The sequence below is a fragment of the Lissotriton helveticus genome, chromosome 2_1, assembly GCF_964261635.1.
Source record: "Lissotriton helveticus chromosome 2_1, aLisHel1.1, whole genome shotgun sequence".
Lineage (NCBI taxonomy): Eukaryota > Metazoa > Chordata > Amphibia > Caudata > Salamandridae > Lissotriton > Lissotriton helveticus.
In genome coordinates this window covers 1,278,485,528-1,278,495,351 of record NC_136059.1, presented here as the reverse complement: position 1 = coordinate 1,278,495,351, position 9,824 = coordinate 1,278,485,528, and positions in this window count along the sequence as shown.

Genomic DNA, 9,824 nt, shown 5'->3' with positions numbered 1-9,824 from the left:
ATGAAAATTGAATACCGGAGGATAAAAAAACGAAAGCCGCTGGGTATCAATTCCTCCTTTCTTCTCTAGCTCTGGCCATGAACAAATATGATTCACAGAGGATGCGTCTACGCAAGTAACAATGACGCAATCCCCTTGGATACTTTTGGGACTCGCCCCCACCCATGGGACCCTGCGGACAGAAGATATTCTACAGGTGTTTGCAGGCTGTAGTGGCCTGTTGATGCTAAGCCATTGTAAGATTTTATTCAAAAGGGACCAGGAGGGTTCATCAGTACCTGCTGGAAGTTCCGGGACTCCCGTCAGAATTACCGTGAACGGGGAGACCTCCGGTGGAAGATGAACTGGGCGTTTGGGCCTAGGCCCCCTCTTGGCATCTATATGATGTGGTTTATGGGTGATCAAGGGTTTATCTTGGGGCAGCTGTAGTGACCCCTGTGCTGTGGTGACATTAGCAACTAGGGGTGGAGCTGCAGGGGAAGGTTGAATAGGGTTTTGTTGACTAGTAGTATATAACTGAGAAGTGGGCTGTGATAGAGATATGGCGTTAAGTTTAGGAACTACACTCTTATTCGAGACCGGTACTAAGGTAGTTAGGGGCTCTTTGGTTTTTGCCTGTACTGGGGGTGTAGCCAACGGTCTAGATGGATTAACCGTGGTGGTCCCTAAATTAGTTGTGATTGATGTCCCTCCTGTTTTTATATTACCCGCCCCGATTTGATTGGGTATTTTAGTGAGGAGTATGGCAAGTTGCTTTTCTATTGCCATAATACTCTTCTCTAAGGGTTGAAGATGGAATTGTAATAGATCCCTGAAACTAGCAAGAAGTTGTGATGTATCCCTGTCTGGCAGGCTAGGGTCGCCTTCTAGAACATTGACCAAAGTAGGACATTGTAGGCTAGGTGGATCTGGTGCAATGAAGCTAATACTAGAAGGGACATTTTTGGATGGTGAGATGCTTGGTCCATGTTTTTTACTAATAATATTGGGATTAGATGTAGTACTCCCCCTTTTATGCTCATCAGGCTGCTTTGGGACAGCACCTTCTCTGGCCCCTCGTAACTTGTTGACCTGTGCTAGATCCTGAACCGGATCTTCAGATAGAATATGCCCAAGGTCGGGGGTTGTCTCAAGATTCTCCGTTAAATCCAGTTCCAATGACAAGTTAGTGGCTGATAAATCCACAGCACTAGGGATGGAATGTACTTGTGCTGTGGTACCGGATTGTATTAAGATTGGAATTGGGGTGACTGATGGCAATGGGGTTAAAGCAGTCGCTATAAGGCCCAGAGAGGATCTCCGGGTGATCGCAAGGTCCTGGGAGACCCTTCGTTCTAAAACAGCAATGTTCTGATTAATGGCCTCAGTTGTTTTAGAGATAAATAAGTCAATAGGACCTGTAAACGAAGCAGCTTTAGAGGCAGTTTTACTTCTTCAACCCCTGGTCATATTTATAATAATTTGTGAACTTCCAGTCAAATAGTCAAATGTCTTAAGTCAAAGGATGTAAAACAGTACCTTTAGGGCACAGCCCGGGTAGTGAGAGGAAAGGGGGGTGGCCCAGCCCAGCCTGGTTCGGTCTGGAACGGGCTGAAACGTGCCCGCCCTTGGCCCGGGCTTCGCCCGGCGTCCCGCGAGACGGGGGTAACAGCAGCTTTATGCGCCGCCTGGCGCGTGATTGACGCAGGAAGCGTCTCCGAGGATGCTAGGAGTTGTAGTGTGGTGGGAGCAACCAGCACCGCACTCCGCTCGGCGGCCGGACCCGGTGATGGAACTGGGGTCTGGCGGCGGGAGGCGGGCGGTCTAGGGCGCAGAGTAGCGAGGATTACTCTCTCCTCTCGACAAGGGTGTCCAAGGGTGTCCAAACAAACAGCGGTAAGCCTCTTTGGTGATTCCCCCCCTCGACCGGGGTTACAGCAGCTTTATGCGCCACCTGGCGCGTGATTGACGCAGGAAGCGTCTCCGAGGATGCTGGGAGTTGTAGTGTGGTGGGAGCAACCAGCACCGCACTCCGCTCGGCGGCCGGACCCGGTGATGGAGCTGGGGTCTGGCGGCGGGAGGCGGGCGGTCTAGGGCGCAGAGTAGCGAGGATTACTCTCTCCTCTCGACAAGGGTGTCCAAGGGTGTCCAAACAAACAGCGGTAAGCCTCTTTGGTGATTCCCCCCCCTCGACCGGGGTTACAGCAGCTTTATGCGCCGCCTGGCGCGTGATTGACGCAGGAAGCGTCTCCGAGGATGCTGGGAGTTGTAGTGTGGTGGGAGCAACCAGCACCGCACTCCGCTCGGCGGCCGGACCCGGTGATGGAGCTGGGGTCTGGCGGCGGGAGGCGGGCGGTCTAGGGCGCAGAGTAGCGAGGATTACTCTCTCCTCTCGACAAGGGTGTCCAAGGGTGTCCAAACAAACAGCGGTAAGCCTCTTTGGTGATTCAAAAGGGGCATACTGGACACATGCCTCATTAGCAAAAAACATGTTACATTTGAAAATTAGATTGTTCATCTTCCCACCGTACCCTTCATGGGGAAAATGTGTTTCAGCTGTATCTGTATTGTCCACATAACCACAAACTTTCTTTGCCAGTAATGACCATTAATGCATATTAAAATCCTACCCCAAATCACATATATAGCCCCACACCTTGAGGATAAGATCGCTAATTGTCTATAGATTGATTCAATCACATTCGCCCTCTCTGAACTAACATTATTGTAACAAGCATTTACAATGCAATGGTTTCGCCTTTGGAAAAGTTAGAGCTATTGGCATTGTAAATGACAACATTTGTATTTATGTGTTGGTTTTGAAAACAGATAAATAAATGGCATTGTCATTTACATTGCCATTAGCTTAATCTCGGCAGTCACTCTGCACTCCCTAGCATTCTGCAGTCACTCTGCACTCCCTAGCAGTCACTCTGCACTCCCTAGTCTCTCTGCTGTCCCTAGCACTCCCTAGTCACTCTGCCCTCCCTAGCACTCCCTAGTCACTCTGCACTCTCTAGCACTCCCTAGTCACTCTGCACTCTCTAGCACTCCCTAGTCACTCTGCACTCCCTAGTCACTCTGCACTCCCTAGTCACTCTGCACTCCCTAGTCACTCTGCACTCCCTAGTCACTCTGCACTCCCTAGCACTCCCTAGTCACTCTGCACTCCCTAGTCACTCTGCACTCTCTAGCACTCCCTAGTCCATCTGCTCTCCCTAGTCACTCTGCACTCTCTAGCACTCCCTAGCACTCCCTACTCACTCTGCACTCTCTAGCACTCCCTACTCTGCACTCTCCTGCACACTCACTACTCTGCACACTCACTACTCTGCACACTCACTACTCTGCACACTCACTACTCTGCACACTCACTACTCTGCACTCTACACAAAGATCCGTTACAATTAAAATAAAATAAACCGAGGTGTAAAAAATGATATTAAGTAATCTTCCTCGAGTTTTTCTAGCACCCGATTCTCTCCCTTCCTTCCCCTTTCTAGCTCCCCACCTCACCTTCTGCCCACACTTTTTCAGATTATGCTGTGAATGGGGTCGGAATGGAAGGGGGGAGACGAGGGAGGAGATGAAGAGAAGATGAAGAGAAGAAACGTCAGGAGAGATGAAGGAAGGGGGCCGGACAAGCTGGCTGCAGAGGGAAGAATGGCTGAGTGAAAGCGGGTAGTGAAGAGAAGGAGGGACGAAGTGAAGGAGATGTGAGAAGGATAGGATGAGAGGGTTGGAAGGGAGCCTGGCTGAGGCTCGGCAGGGGCTGGGGCTGAATAACAGACGGGATGCAGCGGGGGTCTGTGTGGAGTGATGGAGGGGTAGGTGAGGCGAAGGGTCGTGAACTGATGGTGGGAAGAAGGGGCACCAGAGGAGAAGACGGACTCAGGAGAGACAGGCAGGGAGGAGGAAATGAAGGGGAGGTGGACTGAGAGATTGGGGTAACTGGAAGCCGTCTTGGAATGAAGGTTTGGCAAGTATAGAGCCGACACAAGAGTGAAGGGCTGGGTGAAAGGGGCTTAGGGGGTCGTGGTAGATGACATGGTATAACAGGCTGGTGGGCCCCTGCCACTGGGAGGTCCGAGTGCAGCGTGCAGGTCTTAGCTTTGAGTGCCCTGAGGGGGTTCAACTGCGTCAGTGCAAATCAAGAGTGCCAGCTGCAGAAATGCGTGCACCACGCAGGCAATGGAGAACGGGAAAAGTGCGCATGACTGGTTTGGGCAGCCCAAGAGGGCCGACCAAACAGTCATTGCACACTAGGAGTGGGCAAATCACTCCTCCCCTATCCTGCTCCAAGAGCAGAGCAGCCCCGCCCACCCGCCGAGCAGCACAAACATAAAATGATAACTGGAAGTTATCATTTTATGTTTCTGCTACTTGCACTGCTTGAAAGCAATGAGGCGACGCTCCTCCGCCACAGCGGCGGAGCTACCACTGATCCTGAGACAGGCATCCACATATGTTACTGAGATCTTATGATATTGTGTGAGGCAGTCCAAAATACCCATCAGGTCCTGGTGACATCTCATGGTATAATCTTGGAAATGCCTCTGCTGCTGGATACCCTTTTGACGTTTATGGCATATTTCGAGAAATGCCTCAACCCTACTTTTGCTCTTGGTTTAGCAATGTCACCACTTATTCTGGGTCACAATGGCTGGTAAAAGCCTTCTGCTCCAACATTCCAACACTTGTCTTTCTGTTTCTCCCTTTTAATTTCTAACATTCTACCCTCAATAGGCTGCAGTCAGTACTTAATGACTCAATAATGCTATTGTGCCTTGCTGCACCTGAACATAAACATTATTGCGAATGGGTCCAAACAAACTTTGCATTCACATTCGTGGCTGAGATGGTCCAGCCTTTGCTTGATTTTTAGCAAATGTGCAGTAAAATTCACTCGCAGTCAGGCGGTAGTGAAAGATACTGCTGCTGTTATGCAACAATTAAAATCGTCCAGTGTAGCAGGGCCTGCGATTATTAGATTTTCTGCAGGGGTCTGTTGCCATCTCTGACCCTTTCCCCCCTCCTAACAGAGAATGAGCCGCTCTATGATATTCTATTCATGGACGATGTCTGGAGTCTGAGATTGGGCTATGGAGGAGGAGGGAGTATTGGGGTGTCGCTAGCAGTGAAAAGCTTAAAGGCTGCCGTTTGAGTCCTTTGTGTCCCTGTGGGGGAGGGAGGGGTTATTCTGTGCAGCTTTATGCTAATAGAGGTGGAGGGGGTCAGTCTGAACGCGTGGCTCGTGGCTTCTTCTGTACACACTTTCCAACTTTACTTAATACGTAAGAGCCCCCTCCCAGCCCACCACCCTTCTAAGAGGCTGATGACGTGGGGGATGGGGCAGCGTGAGGGGAGGATGCAGTGCACTGATTATAAGACTGTCCAACGTCTCGTCACTTCTGGGTGCTGCAGGGAATTGTTCATCTTTAAGGCTCAATTCACAATGTTCCAAGCGTCATTGGAAAATTTTAATTATATGGAATGTTCCTATCAGGAGAGATAATACACTGTCACAGTGAAAACACGGAGAGCGGGAGGGGGGGAGGGGGGACGGGAACACGGAGAGCGGGAGGGGGAGGGGGGACAGGCTCACGGAGAGCGGGAGGGGGGAGGGGGGACGGGCACACGACGGGCACACGGAGAGCGGGAGGGGGGAGGGGGGATGGGCACACGGAGAGCGGGAGGGGGGAGGGGGGACGGGAGGAGGGAGTATTGGGGTGTCGCTAGCAGTGAAAAGCTTAAAGGCTGCCGTTTGAGTCCTTTGTGTCCCTGTGGGGGAGGGAGGGGTTATTCTGTGCAGCTTTATGCTAATAGAGGTGGAGGGGGTCAGTCTGAACGCGTGGCTCGTGGCTTCTTCTGAACACACTTTCCAACTTTACTTAATACGTAAGAGCCCCCTCCCAGCCCACCACCCTTCTAAGAGGCTGATGACGTGGGGGATGGGGCAGCGTGAGGGGAGGATGCAGTGCACTGATTATAAGACTGTCCAACGTCTCGTCACTTCTGGGTGCTGCAGGGAATTGTTCATCTTTAAGGCTCAATTCACAATGTTCCAAGCGTCAATGGAAAATTTAAATTATATGGAATGTTCCTATCAGGAGAGATAATACACTGTCACAGTGAAAACACGGAGAGCGGGAGGGGGGGAGGGGGGACGGGCACACGGAGAGCGGGAGGGGGGAGGGGGGATGGGCACACGGAGAGCGGGAGGGGGGACGGGAGGAGGGAGTATTGGGGTGTCGCTAGCAGTGAAAAGCTTAAAGGCTGCTGTTTGAGTCCTTTGTGTCCCTGTGGGGGAGGGAGGGGTTATTCTGTGCAGCTTTATGCTAATAGAGGTGGAGGGGGTCAGTCTGAACGCGTGGCTCGTGGCTTCTTCTGTACACACTTTCAAACTTTACTTAATACGTAAGAGCCCCCTCCCAGCCCACCACCCTTCTAAGAGGCTGATGACGTGGGGGATGGGGCAGCGTGAGGGGAGGATGCACTGCACTGATTATAAGACTGCCCAACGTCTCGTCACTTCTGGGTGCTGCAGATAATTGTTCATCTTTAAGGCTCAATTCACAATGTTCCAAGCGTCAATGGAAAATTTAAATTATATGGAATGTTCCTATCAGGAGAGATAATACACTGTCACAGTGAAAACACGGAGAGCGGGAGGGGGGAGGGGGGACGGGCACACGGAGAGCGGGAGGGGGGACGGCGGGAGGGGGGACACGGAGGAAGGCAGGACCACACGGAGAACGGGAGGGGGGAGAGCGGGAGGGGGGACGGCGGGAGGAGGGACACGGAGGAAGGCAGGACAGCAGCAAGAACTCACCAGAGGTCGGGGCAAATGATAAAATGAAAGGCGGCCCAAAAAAAAAACCACACAACACGCCCCCAGCCGCATGACGTGTCCAAAGGGGCTGGATGAGAAAAACATCCAAGGAACGCCCACGAGTCGCCTCGAAGGATGACGGACGCCTCTGTTTGCCAATGGCTAGCGTCCATTTATGGAGCTAGCCAATGGCAAACAGAGGCGGTGCCGAACATCCATACTGTTGACAAAAGTTTTCGATCTGGGAGGGGCACTTCGTGCCCTCGCCAGATCGAAACCTAAAAATGAATCATATAGATACAACTATTCCTTGACTTGCTATATCAAATAACTTGGAAATATGAGGAATCTTAATTGTTACATATCCATGTCCCGGGAAACACTGTTGAGGTGTATGTTATTAGCTCCCCTCCTTTGCTCTCCATGCAACTGAAGGTACCACTGGTGTAGAGTAGGCCATGAACATATTTATATGGGGCCAATCAATGGCCCATGTTTCCTCTAAACAGATAATCCACAACTTGTTGACAAAAATAAAACAGTCTGGGTTTTGAATTTTCTCCATTAGATCCTCAATGTTCCAAAACATGAAACTATACTTCTATATTTCCCCATTCATATAGTCCATTCTGTTTGTGACCAGAGCTGTATGTAATCAACTGAAAATGTTGTGAATCCAAGTGTTCCTCCAAATGTATTCCCAAATGTTGTAGGCAGTGCCTGTGGTGTGGCATGTCATGATCATAGCTCCCCTCTGTTCATGTTCTACGGAAAACTAAATTCTCAATATAAAAAGCCCTGATTGGCCATGCCACAAAAATCATTATAACCATTAATTCTTACCAGTCTTGTTATTAGAAGAGATGCGACATAAAGGCATGCAAGACGGACTGACATTAATATATTATGTTTGTTCTTCGGTCAAAACCTCGTTATTTGTTTGTTCAAGTCGTGCCAAAAATGTTAAAGTAAGGAACACAAAAACAATAAAATTGCCAATTTAGAAAAATATGGAAAAGTTAATGAGAAAAAAGACATCAAGATCATCAAAATAGGATAAGGGAAACCAGAGAAATGTTTTTTTAAAAACAGTTTTAAGGCAACACGCACCTGGAAAAAGTCAAGCACTATGGAAAACCAATATTTCGAGGTAGACTGGAGCCTCGAAATATTGTGATTGCCCTTGACAGGGCAATCACAATGGAGCAGAGGTTGCATTCACCAAGTAGGATGTCTCAGTCAAAGGTTTTATATTCATACTTAGGCTACAACTGCTAGGAAAACATCTGCTTGTCAGTCCTGAAGCCCCTAGCTCCCCAGAGCAGGCTTTAGGCACCAGGTCTCCATTCAGCCAGGTATCCTGGAGGGATTAGTCATCCTTCCTCAACTGGACCCTCTTGGTGTCAGGAATCCTTCAGATTTGTTTGCCCCCAAATCAGATAAACAGGAGGCCAACCAGTTCCAGTCCCTATGTGCCAGCAGGATTTAGGTGTCCTTGAGTCAGGATTCTTTTCCCAACAGGGCCTTCTTCTTCAGACAGAGTCTTCCCAGGTACAGGAATGTTCTGGGAAGGTCGCGGTGGAGGTACCAGATTTCTGTGCACTATAAGTGATTTGAAGAATTCTACTGCCCAATTATAACAATGTTCTCTTAGTCCCCTATCTCATTTTGCAGCAGTGCCTTTTTGCTTTACTGTAAAATTACACTGGAGCCTCTGTTTCAAGTTGCCTTTCTTAGCTTCTTGGCCAAGACCCTACCTGACAGCGTCATGAAAACTAGTCTTTCTGCCTATTGCGCTGGAGCCTAACCCTCCAGGAGGGTCTTGTGATTGAATGCATGAATCCCTCACTTGCATTTCCAAGACAAAAACAGGTAGTGCTAAATCTGTATTGTGTTCTGTCAACTGTTTATGTCCACTTCCAGAGAGCCAATCACTGCTAAACGGTCAGCAGGTAACAACCATTGTTCATTCCTGGGCAACCCGTTATTTTCTGAGCCAGAGTAATTAACTTCCCTGCCAAAGAGATATATTCCTGCTTCAGATGTGTGATGAGTGGCAGAACTAATTTTATGCCAGTTCTGGCTCAGACAGCCTATTGTATATTTTTCAAAAGTTACTTTTCTTCTTAAGTTATCAAAAATCAATTTTCCCAGTAAGCCAGATTTAAAAAAAATATATGCAGTAAGTAACTTTTAAGTATTTTTCTAGCCCTTACCAAAGCAGAGGTGGAAAATATTAATTTTATTCCTACCTAATTTTATTCCTACCTAGGCCTGTTAGGGATCAGTCTAGCCTGGCCTACTTAGCAAAATAATAATATGTTGTGTGTCCTATTTTTATATATTAGCAGTCTGCCCTGCGGGCTCACAATGCAGTTTTAGTGGTGACTCATACATCTATAAAAATAGGCTTTTACTTCATGGTGAAGACATATTTCTTTGCCATGTGTGACTCCAGTGCATTTAAATTGCAGCCTGGTGCTCTTGGCAGAAACATATTCTTGTTATTCATATGGGTGGTGTAAAAATACACACTGCCGCCATATGTTCCATGCCATAGGTGCACTTAACACACCATTTACAATGGACTTATAGGGAAGCCAATCAGAGTGTTCGCATGTATAGCATATGATTTAGAATGTAAGCGCAGGCACTCTACCACTGTTTAGCAGTGGTAAAGTGCACAGAGTTCTAAAGCCAGCAAAATTGAAGTCCAGAACAAAAACAAAAAAATCTGAGGTAGAAAAGATGGCACCCACCAATAGTACACATGGAAGGGACAGACCATGGACTGCGGGTTCATCGCACATAACCACTTTCATTATATTTTCTGTGACTCTGAGTTCTGAACACTTCAAACTTCTGGTGTGGTGGAATTTCTGAAAGGGCACAGCCCGAAAACCCACATGAATGAGCCATCCCACTTTATTTCCTATGTGCTGTTTCTGTAATAGATGTACCTCAATTAAATGAAAAATACCCCTTTGTTTGTGTCCAACAGGTGGGACATGCT